The sequence below is a fragment of the Kogia breviceps genome, chromosome 9 (assembly GCF_026419965.1).
Source record: "Kogia breviceps isolate mKogBre1 chromosome 9, mKogBre1 haplotype 1, whole genome shotgun sequence".
In the NCBI taxonomy this organism is placed as follows: Eukaryota; Metazoa; Chordata; class Mammalia; order Artiodactyla; family Physeteridae; genus Kogia; species Kogia breviceps.
In genome coordinates this window covers 22623761-22640877 of record NC_081318.1, presented here as the reverse complement: position 1 = coordinate 22640877, position 17117 = coordinate 22623761, and the positions used below count along the sequence as shown (strand labels likewise).

Sequence of the window (17117 nt, the reverse complement as noted above, 5' to 3'; positions counted from 1 at the left end):
TTCAGCACAGGTGGAAACATTTCATCCCATGGCACCTTGGTTTCTGGGGCAGTGTGCTGATTCAGCTGTTTATTATTTGGTCAGTTTTACTAACACCCTGAAGCCAAGGTTTTGATGGAGCAAGCCCAAAACAAAACAAAGCACAACAAAAACAAGACAAGGCCCCCCCACCACACACACTTACACAAACAAATGAACAAACAAAAGGCCTGCCCAACCACGTGAATGGTCTTCCAATGCTCTCCTCAGGTGAAAATATTCTCAAGTCTGTATTTGCTAAATTATTAACACCTGGCTCTTAACTGCCTGGAATCAGGAAGGTCAAGTCGATTGACTGACCATGGAACTGATGTTCACAAATTGGCAAAGACTTGGCCACATATGATAGAAAATTCCAGTACAAACATTCTGCCTCATTCAAACTTGTCCCCAGTCTAGAAGACAAGCTGCTATCACACTCTGAAAAGCAAGAGTTCTTTGTTGGTAAAAGGGACTGCCAAGCAGGTCTTGGTATTTAATCCTTGTAACATGGCTGGTAAGTACAATATTGTACTGAGTTCTGAATTCCACAGGCAATTCGTTTATTCATCCAACATTTATTAAGCACTCATCTTGGGAATACAAAGGTTTATAAGATGGGGTATCTCTCCTCAAGACCGGCCTAAGGCTATTTATTATGGAGACTGAAACATACATAATTACAGCACAGGTGAATGTTCTTTTTCTTTTTGGTTAGGGTGAGATGTAAATGTGCGACATGAGGCAGAGTAATCTATTAAGAATCATCTTTTGCTGCTGTGGATGCCGTAGGAGGGAATGGAAGGCATTTTTCCCCTTTCAGGATGGTGAGCAGGCCTCTGTTCAGAGTCCTGAGAAATCTTTACTTCCAGAAGGTGATAACAGGAGGGGGTGAGGGTCATTTGTGTAATCGCCTATCAGTGAAATTAGATTTTATTATCTAAGAAAGGGGTGGGAGGTTCAGGTGGTAGGAAAGGGGCAGCAGCCAGACCCCAGGAGAGTCTCAAGGACTAAGAAGAAGAACTGGGTTGGGAGAGCTTTTGGAACCTAGGGGAAGGGGAGAGATGCTATGGAGCAGGCCTCCATGGGGGAAATCCTTAAGCTCTGAGCAGGGAGCTGGACCAGGAGGCTGCAGGATCCATGGGACAACAATGACAAAGAGGCCATCGCGAATGGGTCCTGAAGCAACACAGCCAACCAGGGCCTCTTCCGACTGGAGGACGGGGAGCCTGGGGGACCCCTTCTAAGCACTCCAGGGTTGACTGATGATCCAAGGGAGTGGAATCCATCTCTGGAACAACTGGTGCCGAACTTCTCTCCTATCTAGGTGGGTGGGCTTGAGGTGGTTCTAGTTAATGTCAAGAACATGTTTTAAGTAATATAATTGGTGTCCTTGTTGTTGTTGAACAGTTCATACCTGCTACATATGTGGGAGGCTTAGTTTGGACACCTACCCCAAAGTGAGGACTTCAGGGAGGGCTTCCTGGAGGAGGCAACCCTTTAGTAGAGACCTAAGAACAGATAAGTGAGCCAGGTTAAGGCATGATTTGGGGCATGGGAAGAGGTATTCGGGAAGGAGAAGAAGAAGCACAATTAAAGTGCAGGAGTGGGGGAGGGATAAATTGGGAGATTGGGATTGACATATACACACTACTATATATAAAACAGATAACTAATGGGGACCTACTGTATAGCACAGGGAACTCTACTCAATACTCTGTAATGACCTATATGGGAAAAGAATCCAAAAAAGAGTGGATACATGTATATGTATAACTGATTCACTTTGCTGTACAGCAGAAACTAACACAACATCGTAAATCAACTACACTCCAATAAACATTAATTTAAAAAAAAAATATATATATATACACATTAAAAGGGGGGGGCAGGAGGGAGACCTAAAGAGCACAGCATGTTAGATGAATTCCTTATAGTTTAATGCGGCTGGATACAGGGAAGGAGAGAGGAGGTTCCACATCCCATATTGCAGCGTCTGCATGTAGGTCAGGTGACCGCAGGACTGCTGCCATAAGAGTATCTCAAAGTTCACTATGAGCTCTTTCTGTGAACTCAGACCCAAACCCTGACAGTCATTCTTTGTTGAATGAAGAAGGGTAAGAAAGTTCTCTGAACTTTTCCACCCTGGAAAATCCCAGCCCTGAAGCCAGGTGAGGTCTGCCCCTGTATCTCTGCTTCTGTCCCTCATTCTCCCTGTCTCTCTGTCTCTGTCTCTCTTAGGCTCCAGCCAAACAGTAGACAAGCTGGTACGGCTTTGGATCACTAGCAAGCTGAGAAAATAGGCAAACAGACACTCTGGACAGAGTCAGGAGCTAAGTCACACAGGATAGCCATATAATCTTATCTATTTAGAACCCCCTTATCTATCTGTAGAACTCTTGCCTTTCCAGTGCCCCAGATAATAATCACAATATCTCACGTTGTATAGGATTTTTCACACTTTACAAAGGGCTTTTACAAGTGTTTCCATATTTAATTTTCACAGGAATCCTGTAAAAAAAAGGCAGGACAGGAGTTATTTATTCTAATTTTTTAGAGGAGAGAAAGTGGACTGCCCACCACATGCAGTGAGTGGGAGAGCTGATCTGAACCTCTATCTTCTCACTGCAGACCACCCCTGCTTAGCAAGGCAAGCAAGGCCATGACCCCAGATTTCCATCCACTTAGATGTTGAGATTCCCATAGAGAGATGACTGTGTACCAGGCTCTTGAAATGTATTTAATTTAGACATATTACCTGTGTTCAAGGAGTTTCCAATCTAGTGATGACCAATCAAAGGAAGGCAGGTCATTATATGGTTTTAGAAACATGTGCAGAGATAAAACTCTGAAGTAGAATGTGACAGGGTCAAAAATATTAGAGCACTGGTATTTGCAGCCCTACTCTTCTCCCATGCTCAATCTAAAAGCCTGAGTACTAGGAGCTGAATGTTTGTGTCCACCCCAAATCCATGTTGAAAACCTAACCCCCAATGTGATGGTGTTTGGAGGTGGCACCATTGGGTGGTAAGTAGGTTTAGAGGAGGTCATGAGAGTAAAACCCCCATGCTGGGATTAGTGCCCTTATAAGAAGATAAAGAGACCAGAGCCTTTTCTCCCCATCATGTGAGGACACAGCAAGAAGGGGACCAGGAAGAGGGGCCTCACCAACACCTAATATGCCAGTGCCTTGATCTTGGACTTCCCAGCCTCCAAAACGGTAAGAAATGAATGTAGTTTAAACCACCTAGTCTATGGTATCTTGTTATAGCAGCCTGAGCTGACTAAGACACCCAACCTCTTCTGTTGTGTGGGATGGAGCTCTAGGGCTGGAAGAAGCACAGAGAAGGCATGGAAAGAGGGGAGGACAGGGAGGTGATGGGGGGAGGGGCGGTATCTGCCACAGGGAGGCACCAAAGGTAGAAGCAATAGAAGCAGAGACTTAATAGTTAGAGGGGGTTGGGGTGAGAGCAATGCTAGTTCCATCTCCCAAACTTGACGGGAGAACCTGATCTAAGTGCTGTTATAACCTCCTTCCAGGTCCTCTGTGTGTGTGCGTGTGTGTGTGTGTGTGAAATTCTTGGGGGCAGGGGAGGTAGTAGAGTAAAGCTTTCCAAGGTGGAACTTCTACCCAAGCATCAGAGACATCCCCAGCATGGGCCTAAGGAAGGCGAGGGAATCCACATACAGGTTTCAAGCCCAGCTAGAGGGAGAGTAAATTAAAGCTGCGGCCACTCCCACTGCTACGCTCTATACCTGCTCCTTCCTTTCCTTTCTCCAGAGGGCTGAGAGAAACTCACCCTCTGGGCTCTTCACCCAGGCTGCAGGACTGTTACTGAAGAAAAGGGTCACAAAAAGGAGAGGCACTCAGGTAATTTGGAAGGATAAGAGGAAGTGCTATGAGTTGACTGAACAGAAAAAACTCAAAGGTTGGGGTAGACTTTGAAGGATAAGATACAGAATCACAATCCCTCCTGGGCAGAGACCACAGTTCCAGGTCCAGACATCAGCTTGAGTGAAGGATCTGAAGGACAACAAAACCAGCCATGGTTATATTGATGGAGCACAAAACTTATAACATCTTTACTGAACACGTAGAATAGATTGAAGTGGGGAGGGGGTATGCAAAGGTGAAGACTTTTCTCTTGAACTCCAGGTCCACATTTCCAACTGCCTGTTAGAAATCTCCGGACAACATGCTCAAAACCTCATCCAACATCTTCCTCCCAAGCCTGCCCCTTCTCCAGGGTCCCCTGTGTGTGTTCTAGCACCCTTCTCTTCCCACTCACCCAGGTTAGATGCCTCTTCTCTCTGCCTCACCCTCACCTCGGCAGTTGTCAAGGGCCATGGATCCCACCTGGCGAATGTCTCTCATGCCACTCCCCCTCTCCTGCTAGCCTGGGTTAGGTCTTCCTTACCTATTGGCTGGATCTCGCTGATTAGAGCAGCTGCCTAACTGACCCCTCTTCTTCCAAGCTCCCCTCTAATCTAACCTTTACACTGCTACCAAGCTTACTGTCTTCTTAAATATGGGGTGCCCATCCCTTGGGTCAAAAGCCCCATGAAACTCCTGGATATCTACTAGAACCCCATTCACAATTGGAGACATGTAGAGATATTTCTGGTGGGTTTGGGAGTGGGGGGACAGAAGGTCCCCATCACAAAAGAAAGACCATTCCCCCATGGGATAAGGAGCCCAGTGCAGTAGCCTTGATGTTGTATCAGAGCCCAACCATGGCAGGAAGTGGTGATCCCATGAGCAACGTGGAACCTACTTCCAGAAAACAATGGATCATGTTACCTCCCTGTTTAATAAACATACACTGGCTCCCATTGCCTATGGGGTAAAACCCCAACTCCCTAGCTCAGTGTACATACAAAGTCATGTGCAGTCTGATCTCACCTGTCTTCCCAGCTTTGCTCCCATTTTTGCCACCCACTCTCACTCTAGTCTCTCCCTGCACTCGCCTCCGTGATGTGAACAGGTCACGACCGTTGACAACAGCTTCCATTTGCCCATACATTCCTCCATCTGGACCGCCCTCCTTTCCATATTTCTCTGGCAAACACCTGCTCCTCCTTCATATGATCTTTTCCTCTGCAAAGCTTTCCCTGACTCTCAGGCCCGGGTTCACCTAGGCCTTGGCTCATTGTTTGGCACCAACTATAGTCGTTGTGGCCTCTCCCGTTGCGGAGCACAGGCTCCGGACGCGAAGGCTCAGCGGCCATGGCTCACGGGTCCAGCCGCTCCGCGGCATGTGGGATCTTCCCAGACCCGGGGCACGAACCTGCATCGCCTGCATCGGCAGACGGACTCTCAACCACTGCGCCACCAGGGGAGCCCCTAGTCTACTATAATTTATGTGTTTACTCGTTTACGTCTACACTTGGTATATTTGAAGGACCCACCCTTCCATGTGGGTCTGGGAAGACGCCTGTTCTCACAGGCACTAAAGGAGCCATAATTCGTTCTTTTTTTTAAAAATTGAAGTATAGTTGATTTACAATGTTGCGTTAGTTTCTTGTGTATAACAAAGCGATTCAATTATATATATATATATTCTTTTCCATTATGGTTTATTACAGGATATTGAATATAGTTCCCTGTGCTTTACAGTAGGACCTTGTTGTTTATCCATTCTATATTTAATAGTTTGTATCTGCTAATCCCAAATTCTTTTTTTAAAAAAATTATTTATTTTATTTATTTATCTTTGGCTGCATTGGGTCTTTGTTGCTGTGCGCGAGCTTTCTCTAGTTGAGGCAAGCGGGGGCTACTCTTCGTTGCGGTGCATCGGGCTTCTCATTGCGGTGGCTTCTCTTGTTGTGGAGCATGGGCTCTAGGCACACGGTCTTCTGTAGGTGTGGCACACAGGCTCAGTAGTTGTGGCTCCCGGGCTTAGCTGCTCCGCGGCATGTGGGATCTTCCCAGACCAGGGCTTGAACCCATGTCCCCTGCATTGGCAGGCGGATTCTTAACCACTGTGCCACCAGGGAAACCCGTAATCCCAAACTCTTAATTTATCCCTCCCCCTACCCTTTCCCCTTTGGTAACCATAAGTTTGTTTTCTATGTCTGTGAGTTGGTTTCTGTTTTGTAAATAAGTTCATTTGTATCATATTTTAGATTCCAAATGTAAGTGATATCATATGATATTTGTCTTTCTCTTTCTAACTTCATGTAGTATGATAATCTCTAGGTCCATCCATGTTGCTGCAAATGGCATTATTTGCACACATATATATGGTATATATATATATGCCACATGTTTTTTTTTTTTTTTTGCCACATGTTCTTTATCCATTCATCTGTCGATGGACATTTAGGTTGCTTCCATGTCTTAGCTATTGTAAATAGTGCTGCTGTGAACATTGGGGTGCATATATCTTTTTGAATTAGAGTTTCTAAGAAGCCATATTTCGGACAAGACTCTGCTACCCATGCCCACAATTAATTGGACTGGAGCTGCATACTGAACAATCCATAAGCTGCCCAGCAACTTGTGACTGGCAGCTGCCTCAAAAAGGTAAACTGAGCCGCTCTGATTTCTTTGTTGGAAATTGGAAGTTGGCAAATTGAGAGACTGAGGCAGTTAGCGGCAGGGACAGAGATGAGACATGAAGACTGCGCCAAGAACTGCTGTCATGTAGAGCAGCTGTGGAGTGGGAGGGCCACTGGGGTCATGTTCAAGCTGGGACTGTGCAAAGGTGCAGGGCACTGGGCTGCGGGTGCGGCGAGAGAGAGCAGGCTGGCCGAGACTCAGGGATGCCATGAGATCTAGGAGGAAAAAAGAGGGCTCCGTCAGTTTCTGGCCTGGTCCAGTTTCTCCTGGGTTCCTCTTACAGCAACACCCCATCGTTCCTCTCTCTTGAAAGAATCTCTGTCTCTTGTAACCAAAAGAACCTGGAATATTCTCCTCCTGCAGACTGTTTTTTCTGCAGCACTGCACTCGAGTAGCGGTTATTATCTGGCAAGTTTTCTGTCTTGCTGGGCTGTCCCTTTCCTGGTCTTTTGGCTAGGGAGAGCAGGGTGTGCTGGGGCTTTTTTTGTCTGTGCCCATTCACGGTTCTGGTTGCTGGCTCCTTTTAGCCCCGCCTCTGGGGTACAGGAGGCAACAGAAAATCCAGGGAGCACACGAGCATGTCCTTCTTGGAGGTCTGACGTCCCCAACCGGCTGGGCTTCTTCCCTCCACCTTTCAAAGTCTTCTTATAGTTCTCTTTATTAAATGTCCAGGCCTTTTACTTATAGTGGTGGGAGGATAGGGAAAAGTTTGTCTACTCCATCTTTACAGAAGCAGAAGTTCCTTAAAGAACAATTTTACAAAATGACCACCAATGCACCTTCCACCCCACCTAATGAAGGGCACACCACCAATGCCTTTGTGCTCCTTTTCCTCCAACCAGTGGGAACCTCTTCTCCCCACTTTCTTTAATTTCCCATATATGTATGTATGCTTAAACATTACTTGATTGTTTTTGAACGTTATATAATTAGAACCATTGGAATCATGCTGTATTTTCGGACTAGTTTTATCACTCAATAGTGTTGTAAGTTTCACCCATTTTGATGAGTGCAGCTATCATTCATTCATTTTACTGATGTATAGTAATCTTGAATATACCACCATTTACAGAGGTATTCTATTTTGGATGGCCTTCGCATGGTTGCCAGTTTTGCACTCCTACCAACAATGCCACCATGAGCATCCTTGCACCCATCTTCTGGTGCAAGCACATGAGTTTCTCTGGGTGTGTACCTAGGAGTGAGATTGCTGGCCCACGGGATATGGGCCTGCCCAACTTGACAAGGTAAAGTTAATTCCAAAGTGGCTGTAGCAATGTGCCAGTGGGACTTTACCTTTTTGACTCTATTTATGACTGCTTTATGCTCACTGTTTAAGAATGAGAATATAAAAACATATTATTAAGTGAAAAAAGAAAAATAGTAGATAAAGCAGGCAGACAGATAATCCCGGACATCCCTTCCAGCCTGACATCCAATGAGACCACACATTTTCCCTGATGCTGGATGCACACTCCTGAGTTCTGAGGGACTGGGATCTGCTCTCTACACTCTCCCCGCCTCTCCCTGCCCGGGCAGAAGTGATGTGAATGAGTTGGAGGGGGATGTGGACAGTTGGCATGTGAAATTTACTTTCTCGGAGGACCTGCACACACGCTTCTCAAAGTATATGCCTTTTGCTTCATCAAACTGCAAATTCTCTCCCTGAAGGAAAGCTCAGAGCTCCAGGGACTTGCTCACCAGGACCCTTGGACTGGCTTCCATTTGGAGTTTTCCCATCCTTCTTGGAAGAGAACACCTGCCTGGTTGTTCCAGGGCTTTCTGCTCTTGTGACATTGTTGTGGAAGCAGCCAGACTGGTGTCCACCCTGATGATGACTCAGGCACATGGAGATGCCTGACAACCGTCATTAAACCCCCCTTTCAGGTAGGCAGCCTGAGGCGGAGAGGGAGGAGAGGAGGGAAGGGAAGGTCTTTTCAGAGGTAGTATAGTTCTACTTCTTTCTGACACTGGAATACAGCCAGCTTGTTTCTACCTCCAGGCCTTCGCAGTTCCACTGCCTGGAATGTTTTGAGCCCCAGTTTTTGCTTGCTGGCTCCTTCCTGTCAATCAGGGATCAGCTGAAACATCATCTCAGAGAGGCCTTGCCCCACCTCCTGGTCTAACCCTGTCAACTTCACCCCACCTCTATCGCTCTTTAGTACATCAGCCTGCATTTATTTTCTGCAGAACACTTCATAGCAGGCACTGTTAGCTGCCTCCCCAAAGCCCATTTCCCCTTCTGCCTTGCTCACAGAACTCTAACTTTGTTCAGGTGAGAATTCTTACCCCCCCCATTCATCTCAGGAGTGAATCCTAATTCATCTAAGGTGTTTCCAGTCCCATTGCCAGTGCTTTGTTTGGGACTAAACACAGGATGACATTCTGGCCAATGAAGTATGAGGGGAATCTATTGGGGGGGCTGCTGGAAGAGGCTTTATTTTTCTGCAGAGGAGATACATGGCATGGAACGGTGCCTCTTTCCTTCCAGGGAGAGTGTTGTCTTGTCTGAGTTTGATGCCTGGAACTTTACCAGCCAATTTACAACCAAGTGAGGAGCTGAGGGCCAGGCAGAGGATGGCAGAGCAGAAGCATGGAAAGAATGAAAGGAATGAAGCCACTGAGCCCCTGAATTTCTCAAGCCCGGAGCCATCTGACCTCAGGAGTTCTTTTTGGGCAGGTGTATTAGTCTGTCAGGGCTGCCATTACAAAGTAGTACAGATTGGGTGGCTTAAACAACAGAAATTTATTTGCTCACACTTCTGGAGGCTTGAAGCCTGAGATCAAAGTGTCAGCAGGGTTGTTTCCTTCTTAGGCCTCTCTCCTTGACTTGCAGATGATGTCTTCTCCCTGTGTCCTCACATGGTCTTCCCCCTGCACTTGTCTGTGTCCTAACCTCCTCTTCTGATAGGGACACCAGTCACATTGGATCAGGGCCCACCCTGAAGACCTCATTTTAACTCAGTCACCTCTTTAAAGGCCCTGTCTCCAAATATAGTCACATTCTGAGGTACTGGGTGTTAGGACCTCAACATAAGGATTTGGGGCAGGGGCCAATTCAGTCCATAACAGTAAGGTAAGAAATCACCCTTATCATTTAAGCCTGGTCAGTTGGGATCTTCTGTTACTTGTGCTGGAGATCAACCTGATTCAACTGCAGCCTGACATTATCTTATTTACTTACTTGCTCATTTATTGACTGTCTCTCTCACTAGGATGTCAGCTTCATGAGGGTAGGGACCTGGTCTGGCCTGTTCAATGCTGGACCCCTAGTGCCTAGAATCATGTCTGACTTACAATAGCTGCTCAAGCAATACTTCTTGTAAAAATGAACCAGATCAGGCCACCTCTCCTGACTCTGTTACTCTTGCTAATAACCCACATGTTTTATATTTAAAAAGCAGAGTCTGATATGCAGAAAATGCCAATCCTAGGCAGTTAGGAAGTTCTTCATGTTGGGGATCTGATGTCTGCATAATTTCAACAGAAAACTTCACTTTTTAGAGAGGCAGAAATTATGTGTGGCTCCAGTGGAGCCTCAGGGGTTTCCAGTTTCAATCAAACAAGGAAGTGAGGATCAAAGAGAACCTGACTGATGAGGGCACTGACTCTGAGTCTGGTGTGAATCAGAATCACCTGGAACTTTGTCTAAATAATTCAGACACCTGCTTCCACCACAGAGACTCTCATTTAATGGGTTTAACATGGGGCCCAGGCATCTGGATTGTTAACAAGCCACCCAGGTGAGTTTAACAAGCCACCTGTGTTTTGAGAACAGAGTGACTAGAGCCTGCAGGAGGAATCTGAACTGAGGAAGGCCAGGAAGGGCCAGATTCAGCTGCTCTGAGGCCTAGACCTGTGAGGGGCAGAGGCTTGGGAGACTGTGGCCACTTCTCTGTTTGGGTATAGTTGGGCCAGATCAAGCATGAAGAGCAAGCAGTCACCGCAAGTCAAGACCTGTGCCCTCCAAGAGGCAGCTGGACATTTGACCTTCCACCCTGTACTGTGATCTTTATGTTCTTTGATTTCTGGTCATTTCTGGGGAAGAGACAGACATGGCCTGAGTTGCAGTAAGTTCTGCTGTGCCTTGGGAGTATGTTCAGGACTGGAGATAATCCAACCTACTGTAAGTGACTAAAAATAGAACCAAGCCAGTGAGAAGCCAGCTGGTTAGGGATCCGGAGGCCCTCCGGGGTGATGGAGAGGCCTCTGAGGCATTGCAGCTCTCTGGGAGCCACAGCTTTCTTTCTAGCTCTGCCCCTGGCATCTCCCACCGTGGCAGGTAGCTATACCACCAGACCCCAAAACAAAGCCACTCTTCTTCGGAGCAGCTAGTCGGGTCGGCAGGATGCATGGTCCAGCCTCACTGCCATGATGGGTCAGTTGGGCCCCAGTGGGCCTTGAGAGCCTGCCCTGGCCACCTGGAGGGCCCTATTTTAAATCGTGATGGGATGTTCCCCTTGGAACAGCTGAAGCAAGTGCTTAAAATAGAGGGCCCTGTTTCCTACTGCCACCCCACCCCTGGCTCACCCTACTGCCAGCCCCCCCACTGCTGTCCACCTGCCAGAGAGCAGACAACTGACTGCACCTAGGCAGAAGGGGAGACATCACAGTGAAAGTACCCAAGATGAAGGGAACTTAAACAGATGTGTATGTCAGGACACAGAGCTCTTGGAAATGTGTGTGTGTGTGTGTGTGTGTGTGTGTGTGTACTTAATCCTGGAGTAAGTTTTTACTGAGCATGTACCATATTGATAGCTCCATGCTAGGAACAGTGAGACCCAAAGAGCGTGCCTGGTCCCTGCTCGCGAAGAACTAACATCATTGGAAATCACTCATTCACTTACTGAGCCTGACCGTGTGCCAGGCACTGTTCTCAATGCCTTACAATGTCCTAACTCATTTCATTTTCACAACTATCTTATGCAATGGTTACAAGGCAGTCCCAAATTTTTAAAAAATTTTATTTATTTTTGTCTGTGCTGGGTCTTTGTTGCTGTGCATGGGCTTTCTCTAATTGAGGCGAGCAGGGGCTACTCTTCGTTGCAGTGCACAGGCTTCTCACTGTGGTGGCTTCTCTTGGTGTGGAGCACAGGCTCTAGGGTGTGTGGGCTTCAGTAGTTGTGGCACATGGGCTCAGTCATTGTGGCTCGCGGGCTCCAGAGCGCAGGCTCAGTAGTTGTGGCGCACGGGCTTAGTTGCTCCGTGGCATGTGGGATCGTCCCCGACCAGGGATTGAACCCATGTCCCCTGCATTGGCAGGCAGATTCTTAACCACTGAGCCACCAGGGAAGCCCGGTCCCAATTATTATTATTCCTATTCTATAGATGACGCTGGGGCAGAGAGAGGCTAAGCTATTTGCCTTAGGTCACGACTAGCAGGGGACTGAGCTGAGATTTGAATCTGGCACCTGAGGCTGGGCCATCACCCTGGCACTAAACTGTCCTCAATGTGCTTGGCACAGACTGGGGGCTGGGAAGATGCTGCTTAAGGCCCCTTCCTCCTCCTGGGAGTTCATAACAAAATAATGAGATTGTTTTTGATACAAAAATAGAACCATAGGCACTCAAGTTTAAAAAGAACTCAAAGGTTGTGGAGTGAACAACCCAGCCATTCTCTGGAACTTCACATCCAAATAACTGTCGCCCTTTTCACCTTCGGAGGGCTTAACAGTGATGCCATTGTGGCTCCGAACATTCTTGGCTTTCCAGCTTTGGAGATGCTTCCGGAGGCAGTTTTTGAGCATGACAAGAATCAGTCACCAGAGAGTTACATTTAAAACAATTTTTTTTTCTACCCACAATGTTATTACCTACTTTATCACACAAATTATTTGCCAGACTTAACGCTTAATGCCTTTTAACTATTTCTGAAAGTCAGATCTGCTGTAAACCGTTTAGGCCTTTGCCACCACTGAGGTTATTCAAAAGAATACACCAGAGGCTCTAAAAGCTATTTCATGGGAAAAGCTAGACAAAACAAAACAAACCAACCCTTCTGAGCAGCGGCAGTTTTGTTAGAGGTGGGCGGGAGGGGGCTCATCTCCTGTTGGGGCAGTTGGGAGAGAGCTGATGTCTCAATTCTGCATGTTGGTTAGAAAGTCAATCTCACAGCCTTATGGTCATCTTCTGTCCAGTAGGTTGTCTGCTCTGGAGGGCACATGTCCGTTTTGCCAACTATTGTATTTCCAGCACCTAGCACAATGCCTGATGCACAGTAGATGCTCAATAAATGCTTGTTAAATGAATGAATGAAATGATACACCAAGTAATAATAGGAGCTGTAACCAGTAAAGGAAGATTGTAGGCAGTGTATGTCTGTGGGGTATCCTCAGGATTTGGAGATGGTTACCTTCCCAGAGAACTGAAAACGAACACATTCGCCAGATGCAGAAGTATTTCCCTTTGAAATGGGTTGTGTTGCTGATGAAGACTTGGGAAACCCTCAAGGCCATTCAAAGGTGTCAGATCTAGAACTAAAAGGGCTTATAAGCGAATTAATGGTTTTGTAAACTTGGCTAAAGACAGACTGTCCTATCAGGGTGTAGGTGTGGGGAAACCTACCTGCAGTTTGGAAAAAAGGAAGTTGAAGGGCAAAAAAACTAGTTGGTGTGATCTCTAGTGACAGGTCCCAGGGAGAGGGTGCCCTGAGCAATGTAACTGGCAGCAAAAGCCATCCCTTCAGAGGATGATGGAACCCTAAGCAACCAGTCCCTAATGACACCAGTGGTTAAATGCTCCTGACCCCTGATCTCTGATTCCACATGGTAAGGAATTTTTAGACAACAGATAGTTTTTCTAGGAGGCTTTCCGAGAATGTGCGTCTGAAGATCTAGTTGATCAGTTTCTAGGGAATTGACTTAACGAGTCAATTTTCCTGAGCCTGATCAACCCCAGGGGCACTGACAGTGTCACACTTTTGGATCTGTGTGGTCCAGCCTTGGACGACCGTGATCTCCTAACCACTCTCTTTTACATCTATTAAGCTTTAACAGAGGCAGTAATATGAGAGATGATAATAATAGCTTACAACTATTAAACACTTAGATATGTCAAGTATTGTTCTAAGCTTTATGGGGGGGCTTAAATTGTGGGAAAATATACATAACACAAAATTTTCCGGGACTTCCCTGGTGGCGCAGTGGTTAAGAATCCATCTGCCAGTGCAGGGGACGCGGGTTCGAACCCTGGTCTGGGAAGAGCCCACATGCTGCAGAGCAACTAAGCCCGTGCGCCACAACTACTGAGCCTGTGCTCTAGAGCTCGTGAGCCACAACTACTGAGCCCGCGTGCCACAGCTACTGAAGCCCACACACCTAGAGCCCGTGCTCCGCAACAAGAGAAGCCACCGTGATGAGAAGCCCGCGCACCGCAATGAAGAGTAGCCCCCGCTTGTCGCAATTAGAGAAAGCCCGCACACAGCAACAAAGACCCAATGCAGCCAAAAATAAATAAATAAAATAAATTTATAAAAAGAAATAAATAAAGGACATCATTGAGACTATTGACAAAATTAGGATATGGACTGTAGCTTAAATAAAAGTGTTGCATCAAAGTAAACTTTCCTGAATTTGATAACTGGACCGTGGCTATGTAAGAGAATATCCTTGTTCTTAGGAAATACACTGAAGAAGTATAGGTCTAATGTATAAACGGACACAAGACATGTAGTTCACTCTAGTATAGTTCAGAAAACAAGTGTGTGTGTACACAAACACACACACAATATTAAAAATTGGTGACTCTGGGGAAAGTATATGGGTGTTTTCTTTACTAATATTGCAACTTTTCTCTAATATTATCACAAAATAAAGTTAAAACAACAACCACCACCTGACTTGAGCCAGCTTAAACAATGAGGTCGTTTACCATCTCATGTGACAGCAGGTCCTGGGGCAGGGCAAGCTGCAGGTTAGTGGTCCAGGGACCCCTCCACATCAGAGCATTTCGGTTCTTTTTATGTCTCCGGTCTACAGTTTGCAGCACGGACTTCATCCTCAGGCAGCCGCAAATGGTCCCAGCAACTCTAGGGCTCACATGCAGACCCAAGCTCTGTGAAGGAAGGAGAGAGCCAGTTGTCTCCTGCTGCTCTTTTTTGCTTGGATGCTGTTCCCTCCTTTCTACTCAAACACCCTGCTCCAGCACTTAACTCTCTCCTTTTTGTAGCAGTACTTTTCATCGTCAGTTTTTCCACCCCTACTGGATCATTCCTATCAGGATAAAGACATTCGGTAATGTCTTAATGTTGCAACAAACAAAAAGCAGAGTCCTCTTCTGGCTACCGCTCCAATTCTCTTTAGAGCAAAACCCCATCATGGTGTTACCTATACCTGTCTCCGTTTCTCACCTCCCCCCCATTGGTCTTTCTAATCCTTTCCAGTCAGGACTTTGCCCCTATCACTCCGCTTGCCTAGGCCATGGCCAATTCTCGGTCCTCATCTTATTCAAATGGTCAGGAGCATTCGATACTGTTGATCATTCCCTCCTTAAGACCCCTTTGTCACCTGTCTTTCAGGACACACCCTCTTCATGTCTGTGTCCGTCCATCTCTTATCTTCTTGACTTTTAAATATCAGAGTTCCCAGGGATTGATTCCTTAATTCTTCTAGGTGTCTTTCTGCAGGCCCATGATTAAATACTAAGTGTATTCAGATGACCTCCAAGTTTACATCGTCTTGTAAGAAGTTTCCAGAGTTCCAGACTCATATGCTGAACTGTTTTCTTTTTTTACTGTTATGGAAAAATGCAAATATATAGAAAAGTAAGGAGAACAGAATGGTGAACCCCATGGTCCTAAGTGCTCTCATGCTGTCTTGCCATGGATTTCTAATGAGCATCTCAAAGTTATCTACGATCAAATGAAAACTCTTGACTCCCCCTCAGATATGCTCCTTTCTCAGTCTTCTCCTCTCTGAGCTCAGACCCAAACTCTGATTGTCATCTTTGTTGAATGAAGGGTAAGCAAGGCCCAGACCATAAAGATCCTCAGATACCCACCTTGCAAATTCAGCCCTGAAGCCAGCAAGGGCTGCACATTCAGCTCTGCCCACAGGGTAAGTACACACCCTCACTAGATATGAGGCTGTAGAGCCCTTACCTTCCAATGCTGGGGGGTAGATACACAAGCCAACCCCTGGATCCAAGAAAAGCTGAGTCCTTTTAGGAAGGAAGAAAGGGAAATGTGTTCTGGGTGGATGATGACTAGTCCACTATCCTGGAAAACTAAGGGGAAATATGCACATCCCCAGCACCCCCTCCCCCATAAAACAAAATAAGAACAAAAGGCAAAAAAACAGTTCTAGTTTTTATATCTATCTATATCTATAGATATACAGATATATGCATACATATACATACATACATACATACTGGGACAAGTCTTTCCTCTTCTGTAAAACAACATTCCTGTAGTATCTTAACTCACTTAAATCTCATAATACTGTGATAAATGTAACAGCATAATTAATATCTAAGTTTTATAGATGTGGAAACTGAAGTTCAGCGAGGCAAAATGAACTGTTTACTGTTGCAAAGCTAATAGGGGAAGAATTGGAACTAAACCCCCAGAGTCTGTGACTTCGCATCCGTTACTACCTTCCCCCATACCCCAAAGATACACCATGTACTGCTGGGCAGGTTGTTCACCATACAAACAGCTCATACTCTGCGAGAAAGACTTCATATGGACCAGCAGTAGCCCTGATCCTATGCTGTATTACAACTAAAAAAAGCTTTGTGTATACATAAAGCTTTGTTTTACAAGGAGTTTGCAAAAAGATCTTTTTGTTTAATTCCATGTTGTAGAGTTATAATGCAATCAGTACAAAGTAAAATACATATAGTAGAAAGAGGACAGGGCTCTTGAGTTGGATAGACCCTGGTTGGAGTCTTTATTCCCTTTACTGACTGCAGTTCTAACTTTTCTCATCTGTAAAAGGAAGGTGAGACTAATATCTGCTTACCTAATTCTATGAAGTTTTTGTAGGGTCAGATGAGACAATTGTATGGGTTAGGGATTTGTGAATGGTAAAGTTCATTGCAAGGTTAGTTACCCTTATTTTAATTAAAACAAACAAACAAAAACCCAAGCACTTGCACATCAGCTCTCTCATTTACCTGTGCCATTTTGAACCTATTAAATGAGACGGTGAGGAACTACAGAAGTGCACGTTGAGTCAAATTTTTCCGAATGTTATCAAAGTCAGGCTGCATACTTGGTGGTGCACATGGTTCCCCTCTTCATTTCTCAGCCTAAACATAGCCCCAAATTTCCCCTTTCCAGACCTTGGGTAATTTCCCTTCCCACTTCTCAGACCAGTCTGACTTCTTCTCATCAGGAGGAGGGCAAATCACGTCTTCCAGACCCCTTTCAAAGTAGCTTCTTCGAGGGACCAGAATGGGACCCCTCAACCCCACACCAGGGCTGCAATACAAAGTTCTGCCTTCAAATACCTACACCAACTATAAACATTCATTTATGCAAAAAAAATCCTTCCTGAGCACTTTCTCTGTGCCAATCACTGGGAATATAGCACCG

General features: G+C 45.9%; 1 long non-coding RNA gene across 1 annotated transcript; it reads right to left on the bottom strand.

The window, feature by feature from the left end:
• Positions 1–6729: 6729 nt before the first annotated feature.
• Positions 6730–15264, bottom strand: LOC136794780 (uncharacterized). The gene is made up of 3 exons (XR_010841985.1): positions 15085–15264; positions 14450–14632; positions 6730–6795 (listed from the first exon to the last, which is right to left on the bottom strand). It is a non-coding gene; the product is annotated as an uncharacterized lncRNA (long non-coding RNA).
• Between the last annotated feature and the right edge of the window lie 1853 nt (positions 15265–17117).